The following is a 15,898-nucleotide window of genomic DNA, read 5'->3' as shown; positions in this document are numbered from 1 at the left end:
AGAGGGATGAAACTCTCATTCCACCTGACAGGGTGCATGCGAGTTTAAGCTAGCTGGACCAGATCCTCAGCCCGGTTAAACAGCTGAAGCAGAGCAAACATAGTCATTGCTGACTTAAGTGGCCAGGTGAGGATTCCTCTTGTGTAGCAGAATCCTCCAGGACCAGGGATCCAGGATAGCCAGCACTAAACTACCACCTCACAGCCTCCAGCACAGGGGCAGGCCAAGGTCAGCCACAGGCAGCATGGGCCCATTCCTGCTGAGAAGCCTTTAGATATGACAGTGATTTGTCAGAAGATTTTTTACTCCCAAGAACTTTCATACCCCTCTATGCCGAAAAGGACAAGACCAGGCCCTCAATAACATCCCTACTGTGAGAACACCACAAATGCAAGCACAGGATTGATAAGCAAACAGCCCATGCGGTATTTGCAACCAACACCCCCTTACGCTATATTGAGCTTCCACAGGTTAAGCAAGCTGAACTGTTTTGACCAGGCTGTCCTCCTCTATTAGAGCCTGTAGTCTGACGTCAGTGGGTCTTGTGCTCCTGAGTCACTTCGTTGCCTAAGACTGAGCTAAGAAGCCTAACTGTAGGTTGTTTTTGAACATTTTGATCTGTGTGCATAAAAAAGTTTCACAATAATGTTAACATATTGACAATCCAAATAACTTTTCACGGTTTACACTGAAGCAATTTTTTTTTTTGAAGTGACAGATTTTATGCCACTAGGATAAATTTGCTTAACAAAAACCCAATTTTAGCCCTTTGAAATCAATGGGAGCATTCATGTGAGTGACGTTACATACCTGCTTGTGTGTTCACAGGATAACGCCTCCGTTTTCAATATTTTGATTTTTGATTACAGCAATTTTGTAAAATTCAAAATACGATACCCACTGAGTAGTGGCACTTAAAAACATGTAAAATGTACAATTAAATTATAATCCAACATTGTAATAGTGTACATTTTCAAATTAGTTTTCATGAAGCCTCAACCTGATTTAAGTCAATTATTAAAAAAAAAAAAAATCAAGTGATTTAAGTCAATGATCAGAATCACCTTTAATTAATCACTCCATCTTGCTGTGCTCAGGGTATTCAGTGCTATTATGTTATTACTTTACTGTGCGCAGAATGCTGAAGGTTAGAAATTATCTGAAGTCCTCCACCACACAATGGCACTGCCAATTACCTACCCAACTTCTCGTCTCCCCACCCATCCCCGGATGTTCCCACTGCTCCCCTGCAAATTCGGCTCCTGACGTTCTCACCCCTTCTGTCGTACTGTCAAATAAAGAAAAAACGGTTTATTACCGTTGCTCCCAGGCCATGTTCTTTGGCCACCAATGAGGCCACACACAACCACACTATGTGTCTCCAGGATCAGCTCAGCACACAGATGTCTTGTGAATGAGCACACTGCACAAGCATTATGTTTCCAGTGGAAGAAGGATAGGAAAATTGCCAGCCACTTGCTGTAAACTTTTTGTAATGCCACTTACTGGCTAATTTGAGGACACATGTTAGATACCTTCTTAGAAAAAGCTCTGCATTTCATCCTTCCAAATGGAGGAAGAATGAGAGAGAAAAAAAGAGAGAGAGAGAGAGACACACACACACACACACACGTGTAATGATGGAATTATGGCTGAAGAGTTTTTATTCTAAATTATTATAACAACATACATAAGAATGGCCATACTGGGTGAGACCAGAGGTCCATCTGGCCCAGTATCCTGTCTTACAACAGTGGCTAGGTGCCCCAGACGGAATGAACAGAACAGGTAACCATCAAGTGATCCATCCCATCTCCCATTCCCAGCTTCTGGCAAACAGAGGCTAGGGACACCATCCCTGACCATCCTGGCTAATAGACATTGATGGACCTGTCCTCCATGAACTTATCTAGTTCTTTTTTGAATCCAGTTATAGTCTTGGCTTCACAACATCCTCTGGCAAGGAGTTCCACAGGTTCACTGTGCATTATGGGAAAAAATACATCCTTTTGTTTGTTTTAAACTGGATTATTGATTATTTGTACTACCCTAGCACCCAGAGGCCTCTGAGCACTGTTTGAAACATAAATATATGAGACAGCCCTGACCCCAGTGTGCTTTCAGTCCAAGTCCCTGGTTTCAGGTACTTACAACTTTCAGAGAAGTTACTCTTTGCACCAAAGTGTCTCATAGTTGTTCTCAACCCAAAAGTAATGGTAACTCAACATGGCATGCACTCAGTTAATGTTTTTCACTCCTGTTAGAGCACTTAGGAAATTAGATGCAAAAGACGTTTTAAAAAAATCCCTCCACAAATTCAACATTATACAGTTGAGAGTTCAAATGAAGAAGAGCCAGAAAATTCAAGTGTACAATAGCTGCTAACATAGTAAATCCAACCACATTGCAGCTTGTATGTACATTGTAACTTAACTCCCCTTTCTGAATCCTTCCATTGGCTTCCCATCTGATTATACCAAACTCAAATTTAAGCTTCGGCTCACCACTCTCAAAGTTCTGTCTCTCCCTTCTTATCCTTCCTGTCAAACGCTGCCTTGCCTCCCCCGCCTCTCCCCCTCCCCATTCCCAACCTCGTTCACTCATTTTGTCAGATTTGCACAAAATCTGTGCCACACACCTCCTTTCATGCAAGCCCCTTACACAGAGTTTGACCTCCCTGAGGTCACCTGCAAGGCACCTAACCCTGCCCGCATTTACATCTCTCTTAAAAGCCCCTGCTTTCGCATGCTGCCTATAGTAAATCTTGTTGATTTGTATATAAATTACCTATTGTTATTCTCCTTCCCCTGACCTATGACTTTAGCTTGTGAGCTCCTTGGAGCAGGAACTGTCATCAACTGCCTGGCACGCAGTGGGCACTATTGCACATAAACAACAGCACAAACACACACAAGTATATATATTAAGATAACTAAATACTGGTCTTGTCTTTGACCCAAAAAATGAGCATAGTAGTAGCTCCTGGAGGTGATGTTGGATGAGCAAAGGGTGCAGGTTCCCCACCAACTGGGAAAGTGTTCAGATTTGCCTTCCCCCAGACATGTTACCTCGCTCTGAAACGATCCACTGCCCCCTTTTCATTATAATAATTTCTAATCAGTTTTGTGGCATGGCAAAAATCCAGCACAACCATTAAAAACACACACATGGAAACCACACACACACACACACACAAATCTAGCCTCTTGATTTAAAATAAATAACTCATGTACGTAATGCAGATACACAATCTGGGGGGATCCAGGCCAGATGAATAGCCCCATGGCCCTCCAGCACTTACCTGATGCTGATTTTTCATAAGGGGTGCTACTATCTCACTCCCCTTTTCCTCTGGAAAGAGGAAATGTCACTGTCCTCTCACAGAAGTCAAGGAAAGGGGAGCAGCAGAGAAACCTTCATTCCTCTCCCTTGGAGGCAGAGGGATGTCATTGCAGGGCCAGAGGGAGCCCTTGGGAGCTTTCTCTGTCCCATCCCTGCTTCTCCCATGAGCCTGGGAAAGCAGTAGGAGATCTTCCCAGCTTCTCCACTTCAGAACATGAGTCCAATTGGTGCATGGGGAGGGAAAAAAAAAAAAAAGACTATCAGAGGAGAAAAGCAACAGAGCTACTGGTTAGAGTTCTTAATTTCCATGTGATCTGGAACACAGGATTTGCTACAGACTTCCCTTACCAGTACCTGAAGGAATCCGTTTGTCTGAGTAAGAGCAGTATGGATTTATACTGCATTCATAAATGGGGCAGATAGTGCTTGTTTCCTGCTCTTACTCTCAGGCAAAAGCAGGACCCTCGGAGGCCAGGATTCTCAGGCAAAGCCAAGGAGAGTGCTGCACACAGAAAAAGAGAGGGAAGGAGAAATCAACAAGCACTTAAAGAAGAGAGGCTGTGTGAGCTTGAATTGCAGGTGACGAGAGAATGTGGGTGCGTGCAAGTGAATCACCCAACATGCATGTATGCCCTGGACAAAGGGGGTATGTTGACCACGATGGGCATAATTCATCAACACACACAGGAATATTAATGAGTGTGTGTACAAAAAAAGGACAAGTTAACAAATGCTCTGGAAACTGTAACTTTTGAATTTTCTGCACTGTGTACTTAAATCCCTAGTAGGGTCATTTTGTGTGGGCAACCACTCATGCTTGGACAACTATGCCGCCCCTACAGAATAATAAAATGTATGAAGGAACAAAGTTTAATCTATACGATACCATCCAAGAAATCCAATATTTGCCCTGAGCAAAAAGGCAGTTCATCTAATTTTTAATTAACTACTGGAGAAAAAACAAAGCCTGTGATTTAGGAGAGTGGATTTTCTAAGTTAGGGATGCCACATGTGCCACTATGTCAAGCCCCTCAATCTAAAAGTTTGAAAGAAAAGAAGCACTTTTTCCCGGGAACAAACTAAAATATTTGAGAGTGAGGAAAATTTTAAATTTAAAAGTTTAAGCAAAACATAATTTTGTCAGTTTCAAAGTTAAAAAAAAATTTGCTGGGAAAGAAGAAACGGGACAACTGCTACTTTTATGTTTTTTCTGCCATTGCAAGCCAATTTCCAACCTGCTTTCAGTACTGATTTAACAGCCTATACATCAGCTTCCTGCTTTTACCCTGCAGAGTCATCACAACAAGATGACCCTGGCTAGCAGTAGCCTTAGATACGGCAAGTCTATTTAGAAACTATATTTTCAGATAGGTTACTCATCATGGTGAAAAGCTCTATTTACCTTTAAAATTTTCAGACTACTGGGCCCAGTAGAATAGCTGATGTGGTCCTTTAAGAACTAATAGGAGATGTATTTTTTACCACTATAGTATTCCTAAGTTGGATTTGTGCAGCATGTAAATTATAACACAAATGCACCAAATATTGCCTTTTCCCTGTCTACATTCATTTTTTAAAATATATATTTTGGCGTCTAACTTGACCGTGCATGTATTCTTCTGGTATGTGAAGTCAGTGGGCCTAATTGTGATTTCACATATTCCTGTATAAGTCAGGAGACATTCCACTGAAATCAGTGATGCTGCACCAGTGTAAATGGTATCAGAAGAGAAATGTTTATGGCTACAGAACAGTCCTAAAATGCACTCTGAAAAGTCACTCAGACTCAGTGTATTTAAGATGGAAAAGAGCAAATGGATGAGGAACACAAAAAATAGAAAGCAGAAAGAGGTGAAAAGATGTGAGGTGGGTGGTCTACTGTACAGGGTACTAGGGTGGGGCTCTGGACCCATCTTCTATTCCTGGCTATCCTCCTCACCTGCTTTGTGCCACCTTAGGCAAGTCATTACACCTCACTCTGCCTCTGTTTCCCCTCCCACCCTTTGTTTATCTTGTCTGGTCAAGTTGTAGGCTCTTTGGAGCAGGGACAGCTACTATGGTTTTGTATAATGTGCCTAGCAAAACGTGATCCCAATCCTGACTTCAGCACCTAAGGTGTAATGTAACTCAATAACTGATAATACTAATAATGGTACTAAGAGGTAAAAGGAGAAAGAAGGAGGAAAGAAACAAAAGGGATCAAGAGGAGAGGGAGAAGAGAAAACAAGAGGAAACAAACAGAGGAAATGGAAGAGATACAAGACAGAAGAAGAGAAGTAGAAGATGGAAGAGTAAACATAGAAGATGTGCATATTTACCCCTATTTTATTTCAAGAAAAATACAATGCATGTTCCTTACCACAGTGTTAGTGCTTTATTTTCCCCCAAAGTTTAACTAACTAAAAACTTCCCCAAAGTTTCTAGTATATATAGGAAAATGCAATAAATTCAAATTTTATTTTGACAAGGAAAATTCCAAGTTCACAAGAAATCTGATGTCAGAATTAATGCTCTTTAACCTCACTGTTAATGGCCGAATGGTTTACAAAACAGAAACAACGGTGTGATTACAATTTCCTCTCCACTTAGAAGCTTCACATTTTATGTGACTTTATGAAAAGTAACCTCTTCGTTATTTCTTGAGATTCTGGCTTTATGTTATTGAATCTAACAGAAGTTTGTTCTGGCTCAAGTTAGGATTTCTTTATCCCTGTTTTTCACTTCTATGTTCTTACAACTATCCTTGAACTGATTCCCACAGCAGTGCCAAAGAAAAGTAGTGAAGGCCACAGGGTCATAATAAGTTTCCTTAACTACAGGCAATATTTTGGAGAATCAGGAACCTATTTGTAAAATGTGCTAACTCTGACTCCCATGGCCTTTTTGGAACACAACCTGACCAGAAGACAAAATACCGCTTCTAAAATGCAGATGAACACTAAAAGCCCCACTCTGACCCTCACTGGCTCTGTTTAATAATAGATTAACAACAAACAATAAAATGCTGAAGATTACAAACATTTTCTCAGTTTCACCATAGAAAGGATTTTGGCTGGGGTGGAGAAAAGGGGCGCACTGCTGATTTTTGTGTGTTTCAATGCAGTGAAAAAATGCAGGTCCATAAGAACCACCAGAACAAACCGGGGTGTGGCTCACTCCAATCTGCATTCCCTCTTAAATGTCAACATGAACCATATTATTAAATTTTCCAAGTTGGTGACCTTTACTGTTGCATGCATCATGAATATGGCATTTTGAACAGTTTCTGTTCATACAAGAACAAGCTTTGTAAGCCCCCAACATTCCAAAACTCAGTACTTTCACTCCTCATACCTGTCATGATGTAGTTCTTCATAAAGCTGCGGACTTGGAGTTTGTTATATATTAATTTTAGGGGAGTTAAGAATTACAGCATAGATCACTAAGGCAGGCAAGTTTCCTCACAAGAAAAGATTCAGAATTCCTTATTTTGCTTGAATAAATGTTTTGGAGTATCTAGTTTGGGGTCATAACACTGGAGATTTTGAACAGGTTATCTTATTTTAATTAAGTAATGTTCATTTCAGCTGCAAAACACGAAGTCCCAACATTAAGGATTAACAGCTCCCATTTACTGTCCCACAGTATCTCATACAGATCACCAATACTTAATGTTTCATACATGCTACAGAGGAAAGCTGTCAATTTGTTACTTCTTTCTTCCCAGGTACTTAATGTGACTGATGGTCTAGTTACTTCTTTTGCTAATCCCAGAACAGGTGGACCTTTGAGGCAAGGCGAGGCTAACACATTTTACAGATTCTACAGGGATCAATACCAACTGTCTCCACTCCACCCTCTAAAATAGTTCAGGTCACAATTTCTCTTTCAAATTTACTTTGGGTACATCACATCCTGGTATACTGGAACTTTCCATACACCTGAGTTACTTCAAAGCATGAGCATGAGTATGGAACCATAAACTGGAAGCGAAGGAATATACAATATTTAGGCAATAGGAACCAATGTCATGCCAGCATGTCATCTGAAAAATAAGTGAGCTTCTCTCTTGATTCTGCTGACAGACACACTGAAATCGCTTACAGGCCAGCATGTTAGTGTGATTTCTGGAAGGCAGTCTAATAAATAAAGATTTAAAAAAACAAAAGCAAAAAATATTTATCGTCTTTACATGTATTGTCTAAACTGAAGAGAACGCCTTTCTAAATTAACTATTCAGCAAGCCAATGTGAAATGCTACCAAGCAATAGCATCTTTTTCTTTTAACGTGGATCTACGATTAGAAGAAAAATCAGCATTTTATTGATTTTCATAAAATCATTTCCATGGCTTAACAGACTCACTAGATTGCTAAATGGTAATTTTCTAATACTATGGAAACTTCCCATTTAATTACATAACCTCCACTTGTTAGAGCCCATGGTACTGTTTTTAACTTTCCAGAGGACTACTGTGATGGTCTTGCACAAAAGACAAATAGTGAATACAAACTGAAAACAAATTTTTGCTTATTTGGTATGGAAAGTCAGAGGAAAACCGGGAATCGTTTTCTAATGTCTTACCGTATGTTTACACACCAACACCTTAGAATGTTGACAGTGTAAAATAATTCCAATTTAAATTCCCCCTCCGCCATAGTATTTCTCCTGTAAGTATATTATGAATATAAAAACAGAACACAAATATCCCTGCAATTATGATTTCTATTGAGATTCTAACATGAATCACATTCAGCTCTCAAGTTATTTCCTAGGGGCAATTCAAAGTCAGATTTAAAGACTTCTACTAATTTCACTATAATCAATCTGAAAGAATTAATTCAAATATCATGTACTTCCTCTATATAAAACATTTGAGACTTTAATCATTTCTTCTACAAGCACTTTTGTTTAGAAAAGTTAGGGTGTAAAACTAATATCACCCTTCAAGCTGATGCGGAGGTTTTTAGAGACAACAAAGCAAAAATTAAAAGCAACAAAAAAAGAAGAATTAAGCAAAGTTGCCTGTTCCATCAGCTTGTTTTGCCAAAGCTAGCACTTTACTACCTGCCAAATTCTGTTTTCCTTAAGTAGGTAAAAAATTCTCACATACTTAAATGGAAACTTTATTCAAATAAAGACTGCAGATTTTACTCAATAATCCTGTCTATCTTGAAAGAATATGGTGAAACTCTAAAGTCTAGATACTCTCTTCACGCAGCCACTATGCTTACTTCCTATTTTGTATCCTTGTTACTGTGCCTAATTATTTCAGATCAAATTGTGTGACTAAGCAGTGCTGTCAAATAAAAAATTTCACGAAATGTTTGAGCTAAAAGTGGTATGTTTGTTTCCCGTGCAGAAACTATTTTGTAACTAAGAGCTGTAGTTCCTCCAGCATCCTGAAATGTATGCATTCTTGTTTAACAAACAAACAAGATGACAATATCAATACAGAGTGGGAGAACCTCTGAAAACAATCTAGTTTGCATAATTAATGTTAATTACAATAACATCGCAATCAGTGACACAAAAGCATAGCAATGAATACAGTCATAAAAGGAAGTGAAAACATGAAACAAACATGAAATAATTGTCTTTCATCCTGAGCATGTCCTATACAAGTTTCAGGAAATTTATAAAAAAGTACTTGTTACGCATCAAGACAGGAAACAACATCACTTCACTAGACAGGCTTTCTTCTTAACAGTCTGGTTAGCACAGGTCTTTCTACTAAGACAGAAGGCAGAGGAGTAGCATTGTGAACACTTCGTACAACATCAACTGCTCTAAGAAAGACTATCCCACTGCTTCTGCTCCCACCGAAATCAACAATAATATTCTTCATGCCATATTGTAAAAAAGCACCTCTAACACTCCATTACCAACTTGCTTCCTGCAAGAGCTTTAGTTTTCAAAGTTCTCTCCAGCACAGAATTTCATTACAAGATACTGAATTTCAGGACAATCTTTCTATCTTCCACAGCATCAAGAGACACACTCAGAATACTTAACTTGCTTGCTTATTTCATTTGTAGCATAGGGATCATCTTAAACAGTTATTTCTGGTGTAATCATTTAATAGAATAACTCCATACTTAGTTCTCATAAAAATTTGCCATGACCCCAAGAAATATATCAGTAATCCAGTATATTCTTATTTCAAGGAAAAAAATATATATTAAGGGCCTGATCCTGTCACCCTTACTCACACTGATTGGTACTTTAGCATGTGAGTAGTCACAGCGGGATCAAAGGGACTACTCGTGTAATAAAATACCACGTAGCGTGAGTAACAGTAGCAGAACGGCCTCCGATGACAGCTGGAATCACAGTTTGCCATGTAACTATCTGGAGGCTTTTTGAAAACAGTGGATTCTAATCTCTTCCCATACAGATGTAAATAAAGATTAACTCCATTAAAATTATTGGCGGTGCGCTAGTATAAAAACTGGTTTCAGAGAGGTGAAACAGGCCTATGTATAGGGCCCCACCAAATTCACAGCCATGGAAAACACATCACAGACCGTGAAATCTGGGTTCCCACCATGAAATCTGGTCTGTTGTGTGCTTTTACGCTATACTACGCAAATTACGTGGGGGAGACCAGCGTTTCTCAAACTGAGTGCCCTGACCCAAAAGGGAGTTGTGGGGCAGGGGTCACAGGGTTATTTTAGGGAGATTGCAGTATTGCCACCCTTACTTCTGCACTGCCTTCAGAGCTGGGCAGCTGGAGAGCGGCAGCTGTTGGCTGGGTGCCCAGCTCTGAAGGCAACACCCCACCAACAGCAGCACAGAACTACGGGTGGCAATACCATGCCATGCCATCCTTATTTCTGTGCTGCTGCTGGCAGCAGCGCTGCCGTCAAAGCTGGGTGCCCAGCCAGCCGCCGCTGCTCTCCAGCTGCTTAGCTCTGAAGGCAGCACCGCTGCCAGCAGCGGCGCAGAAGTAAGGGTAGCTGTACCACAACCCCCCCTACAATAACCTTGTGACCACCCCACACCTCTTTTTCAGGTCAGGACCCCTACAATTACACCACTGTGAAATTTCAGATTTAAATAGCTGAAACCATGACATGATTTTTAAAATCCTATGACCGTGAAATTGACCAAAATGGGCCATGAATTTGGTAGGGCGATAACTATGTAATATTGACTCAGCAGACCATATCTAAAAGGGCCCCATGAGAACAATTGTAACAGGTATTTTAAAAAGATTTACACACATTGGGCAAATTCATGCTTGCTGTAAGTACACGGGGTCTGACAGTGTTATACAAGCAATGATTTTGGCTCATAATTGACATGTACAATAAAAAAATTAACAGAAAGTAGTTACTAAGCTCTGAATTTAGTATCTCAGCCATCTACGTTTTTTTTCCCCTTTTTCAATGTCATGGGTGACAATATACGAATTTCTCACCTGTCCAATTTTTTTTGTCTCTGGACAATCACTGAAATCGCTGGGTTTCATTTCAGTAGTCACTGGCTAACGAAATCATAGCTATCTTGATTTCTTCTCATTTACAAATATATATATTTTAAAGGACTGTTGAAACTTGGTGTACAAGATCTTAGTCTGGCACCAATTATTGACTGTAACAAAGTTTAGTGGAAATTTCTAGTGACTGTTTTTAGCCACGAGTTAGAGACAAAATTGGAGTGTTGTAATAAAGGAGCGTAAACATCCAAACACCACAATTCAAAACTGCTTTATTTACCTGATTTGAATGTTGTAAGTTATTAGTCTGCTACTTAAAATATTTTATACATAGATCAAAGTATTGTATACTTTTATACATAGTAAACATAGGTAAAGTACTGAGGCTTAGAAAGTATCTTCTGGAGATATGCTGTAACTACTTGTTGAGGTCGGGACTTAGTTTTTCATTTTAGCAACTTTGGATATTATGGTTATACAAAACACAAATTAATGCTCCAGTCTCATTTTTTAATTATATATTAAACAATCAATAATATTTTGAATCTGAGTTTAGTCCACTAAAAGGACATTCTAACTGAAGGCTAAAAATCTAATGGGATACACTCATTTTCTTGTGATTCAGTCATAAGGCTCATACATTCCATATGTGTTGAAATATCTAGACAGATCAGAGTGTGGTAAGGATGCAGTGGTAAAACAAATGAATTTCCTTGTTTGTTGTGGGTTCAAACACTTTATAACTACTTAATAGTTTCGTTTTAATAAAAAGGACATACACACAGCACAAAATTTCAAAGAGTTGAACTGCAGTATGATTTGGGCAGTGAGTTGCCTACTGCTCCATCAAACTACATTTCAATATGAATTACTTTGAAAAGCGACTGGATAGCGTAGTGGTTAAGAGCACCGCCCTTTGATATGGGAGACCGCCCTTTGATACGAGAGACCGGGGTTCAAATCCCGGTTGGTACCCAACTTTCCAGTAGGGGTCCTTGGGCAAAAGACCCCCTAAACACTTTCACTCTGCCCTACTTCAAAAAAAAATAATGAGAGTGACAACCAAACTAGGAGAGTCATGTCCAGCTCGGTAGTCGCCCGGATTAACAAGGTCCGTGCCAGATGTTTGAGCGAACCAGGACAATCTGACGATAGTGGGCTTACTGGAACAAACATCCCATGGACGAAGACAAGAGAACCTGGACATTGAATGGAATGCTACTCAAACAGTAGATGTAAATGAGAGGGGATATATGGAAGACGTATGAGGGGACTGTGATGGACATAGAGACCTACCATCACACTTTTTTTAACTGAAGGAAACAAAGCCTAGTTTTTACCCCAAACGCTTAACAAACACAGTAAAGAGGAAGCTGCTCTCACACTTGAAGATAAGACAACTCCACATTGTTCGACTTCGTGAAGACCTGGAAGAACAAGTGATGTGCAGCCCACACCTGAACTGAAACTTCACTGCCACTTTCCTCCATTGCAGAGCACAGCAGCTAAGATGAGTTATAAGATCATGAAGTAACTAGCTACAGTCAATCTTGAGACGCGATTACAAGGCTCAGTGGAGAAAGTACCATCAGATAATATGTAGATAGATGTCATAGAGCCCTCCATTGACACCCGTACTACCGTACGCATAACTAAACCAATGAACTGGTATAATGCTACAGCCTCTGTAACGGAGATTGCTCGCTTACATACGATCAACGAAGAACAACAGTAATGTACCCACTCCTGGAAAATGAAGGTTGGAGGATATAGATCAAAAGGCGACTCGCGAGAGAAGTTATGTCCCGGGGAGCTGGTAGACTACAGAAGGTGTAGAGTTAGAAGAATAACACTCTGGCTACTGAAAAATCGGACCCCTGAAGGCCCTAGAGACTGCTAAATCAAGGCTCACATCACAGCTAGCCCAGGTCAGAGGGATACTAGAAAGAGAGTCAGAGCAAAAAGTAAATAATGCCCTGTTCTCTAAACGAACATCCAGTGTACTGCAAGTGCACAACACAATAACAGCAGAGCACAGCAGCAGAAACTACAGTATGGAACGAGAGCATCATCAACAGTGGCAAAGTGGCTTGCAGGACTGACACGCATTAGAAAGAAACCAGTCCACCATCACAGTAGAAGACATCTACAGCGGGTCAAGAACATCGACGCAGCTGACTAGTGACAGAATGATCCAATCCTTACTGGCTAAACAGCAATATAAAGCAGTGCATAACGCCTAGCAGCATCGATGAAACCAGTGCTAGGCAAGGTACACCAAACGGTAACACAAGGAGGACAGTGCTGATCATGAAAAACTCCTGTCAAGGGAACTAGAACCGTCCAAGCTACCGGCCAAATACCTGCCTCCCACCACATGGAGTCTAGTAGGCACATAGCTGCCAAGCTACAGGACCACCATGGGCAGTACATGAGCACACCTCAGAAGGCGCCATTCGACAACACCCAGAGCTCACACCAGTTGCTCATTAGATAGGCGTCGGAGACTCAAAAGGTCTAAACAGATTTGAGCAAGCTGGAATTGACTACAGGAAAGTACACGATCCTGCCCCGCACACTGGACTGTGAATGTCTGGCTATAACAAGTCAACAGGACATTAGGATTTGATATCGGGACTATGGAAGACCACTGAGAAGTCAAGCTCAAGGCAGCTTGCACCAAGGGGCCATCAAGTGTGGCATATACCAAAAGGTTATGCACTGTCCCCCTCTGCCTGTTGTAGGCTTAAACCCCCCTCAGCCGATAATCAGAAGGACTGGATATGGGTACAGGTTCAGGAGTGGAACTACCAATCAGCACCTCCTCTAACTGGATGAACATCAACTGTATGCCTAAGAATGACGAGACATCGACTCGCCTAATCCACACCTGACGCGGATCTACAGTGAGGATAGGATGTTTGACTGGAGAAGTGTCGTGGATGCGTAGTGAGAGAGGGGAAGGTAAGTCAAATGACCATGATGGGTGGAACTACCAGCGGGCCAACAGCAGACATACAGACCAGATACAAGTACCTTGGGCGTCCGCACAGTCACATGGAGAAACCATGATGAGGAGGCAGGAGACAGCAAACATCCAAGTATGCCCAAGGATAAGACAGGTTCTGAAGAGCCAGCTCAGTGGGAAGAACAGATCCATTGCCATCAACGATACGCCTGCCAGTCATCCCAGAATACCCTGCGGTATAGTGAGCTGGCCAAAAGGAGGACAATGGGAGGCTGCCGATGTGAAAACGAGGAAGCTCCCACAATGCACGGAGGTTTCCAACCCCAAGTCCAACACCCAGAGACTGTATACACAGCCGGAAAGAAAGGCTGGCGGGGCTTGGTGGCGTCAAAGCCACTGTCCTCGGATGAAACCCGGAACATGCCAGGAGTACATCAAGTAAGGATGGCCCCAAAAGATGAGCTGCTGAGAGAATCCTGAGGCAGCAGCAGACAATGGGTAGGAAGACCAAGCAGAAGAAGTGCCATGGCAAGACAAAGACCCTTGCTGGGATGTACATCGACAGATAGCTGGGTGGCTGAACACTGGGAATCCTACCAGTGGCTGAAAGGGCGCTGGACCTAAAAAGACAGCACTAGGCACTGATTCGAATAGCAAGTCGCAGCACAGGACAGGCACTGAGCACCAGATCCATGAAGCAGGGGTCCTAAGCCACACTAGAGAGGACCAAGGTGCAGACTGTGGGCAGAGAGCCTCAGAGACAGTCCAACATAGTGGCAGGATGTAGAATGCAGGCAGGAACAGCTAATACACACTGAACGGTCCACAACCAAAGTGGCTGGCATTGTGTAAGGAACATCTGCCAGCGTATGGGCTAGGACCCTCCCAAGACCAGATGGGAGATTCCACAGAAGGTTGTGGAGAATGCAGGGCTAAGATTCTTGTGTGGACTATCCAGATGCCTGACGGACAGGCAGGGTTACTGGCCAATAACCAACATCTGGTGGTAATGAGACAGGTGAAGAAGACAGCGGTGGTGATAGATATAGCAGTGCAAGTGACAGCAACATCAGGAGAAGGATCCATGAGAGAAGCTGGAGCAACAGAGACCACGGGACTATGAAAGAGGAACTAGAAAGGATGTTGGATAAGTGAAGGCCAAAGTGGTCCCAGTGGTGGTAGTGAGCACTCGGGGCTGTGACTCCTAAGCTGGAGTTGAGTGGGCTCCAACAGATACCCAGGAAACAGACATCAGAAACTGTCTGTCCTCAGAAAGTGCAGTGCTAGGAACAGCTAAGATACTGCGCAGAACCCTCAAACTCCCAGGCCTCTGGTAGAGGACCCGAGGTTGAGGAAGACACAGACCACCCATAGGGGTGAGAGGAGAATTTTTTTTTTTTTATCACATAGATTTTTTTCCAATGTCAAAAAAAGAAATATTTTTATTTCAAAACAATGAATGTATCTATAGCCATTTCATGTGGATTTGTACTGATCATAGGTACTTTATAAAAATAAAAAAATCAAAATCTAGACAGACAAAAGATGAGTAAAAGGGAGGGAGTAAAATAAGATAAGGAGAGAGAAAAAGGTATCATCTTTGATCCATATCAGAGTTAACTTTAAAGAAATCAATTCAACTTTTAAACAGTTTGCAACAGATAAGTAAGTGATCCATTCAGCAAGTAGCAGTAGTAAAGGATAATGATCATTTACCCTCTCTCCCACCCTCATTTTCTTTTTAATTCTAGATCTTTATTGAATAAGCAAACAGCACATGCCAAGGCAGATCCCAAAACCCATATAAGACTTTTTTCCATTAAAAGAGAGTACCGCTCAAAAACGTTAAGTCAGAAAGGCCATGTCTTGTACTCACCCTTTCCAGAAGAACTCAACAAATCTAGGCTCCGAGACAAGGGGAAAGGGAGGAATAAAATAAAGAAGGGAAAGGAAGAGAGGAAGAACCAAGGAACAGGAGAAGGAGACAGGCTGTAATAAATAGGAGCCCAGGTGCTGGAGTGGCTTTGCTCTATCCCATCACTTTGCAGCAGCCCCGGGCAGGAGGAGACTAGCTGGGGGGGAAGTTGGTGCTGCAGCTGGCGGGGAGGATGTGACACTGTAACAAGTCCAGCCAGCCAGCCATGTATCAGAGGGGGAAGCGGCGGCAGC

The 15,898-nt window shown here is 41.6% G+C and overlaps 1 protein-coding gene across 2 annotated transcripts in view; it reads right to left on the bottom strand.

Moving 5' to 3' along the window:
* The window catches only part of SERTAD2 (SERTA domain containing 2), a 114,923-nt gene extending 99,245 nt beyond the window's left edge, over positions 1 to 15,678 (bottom strand). Inside the window, exon 1 of one of the 2 annotated variants that reach the window (XM_032776564.2) lies at positions 15,606 to 15,678. The gene's annotated coding sequence lies outside the window, so the exon portion shown is untranslated. Of the gene's footprint in view, positions 1 to 3,301; positions 3,526 to 15,605 lie in introns of those variants that run through there. The other variant, XM_075064449.1, reaches the window with a different exon arrangement.
* Positions 15,679 to 15,898: the final 220 nt, after the last annotated feature.

The sequence above is a fragment of the Chelonoidis abingdonii genome, chromosome 3 (assembly GCF_003597395.2).
Source record: "Chelonoidis abingdonii isolate Lonesome George chromosome 3, CheloAbing_2.0, whole genome shotgun sequence".
Lineage (NCBI taxonomy): Eukaryota > Metazoa > Chordata > Testudines > Testudinidae > Chelonoidis > Chelonoidis abingdonii.
This window is presented reverse-complemented; position numbering and strand designations above follow the sequence as displayed.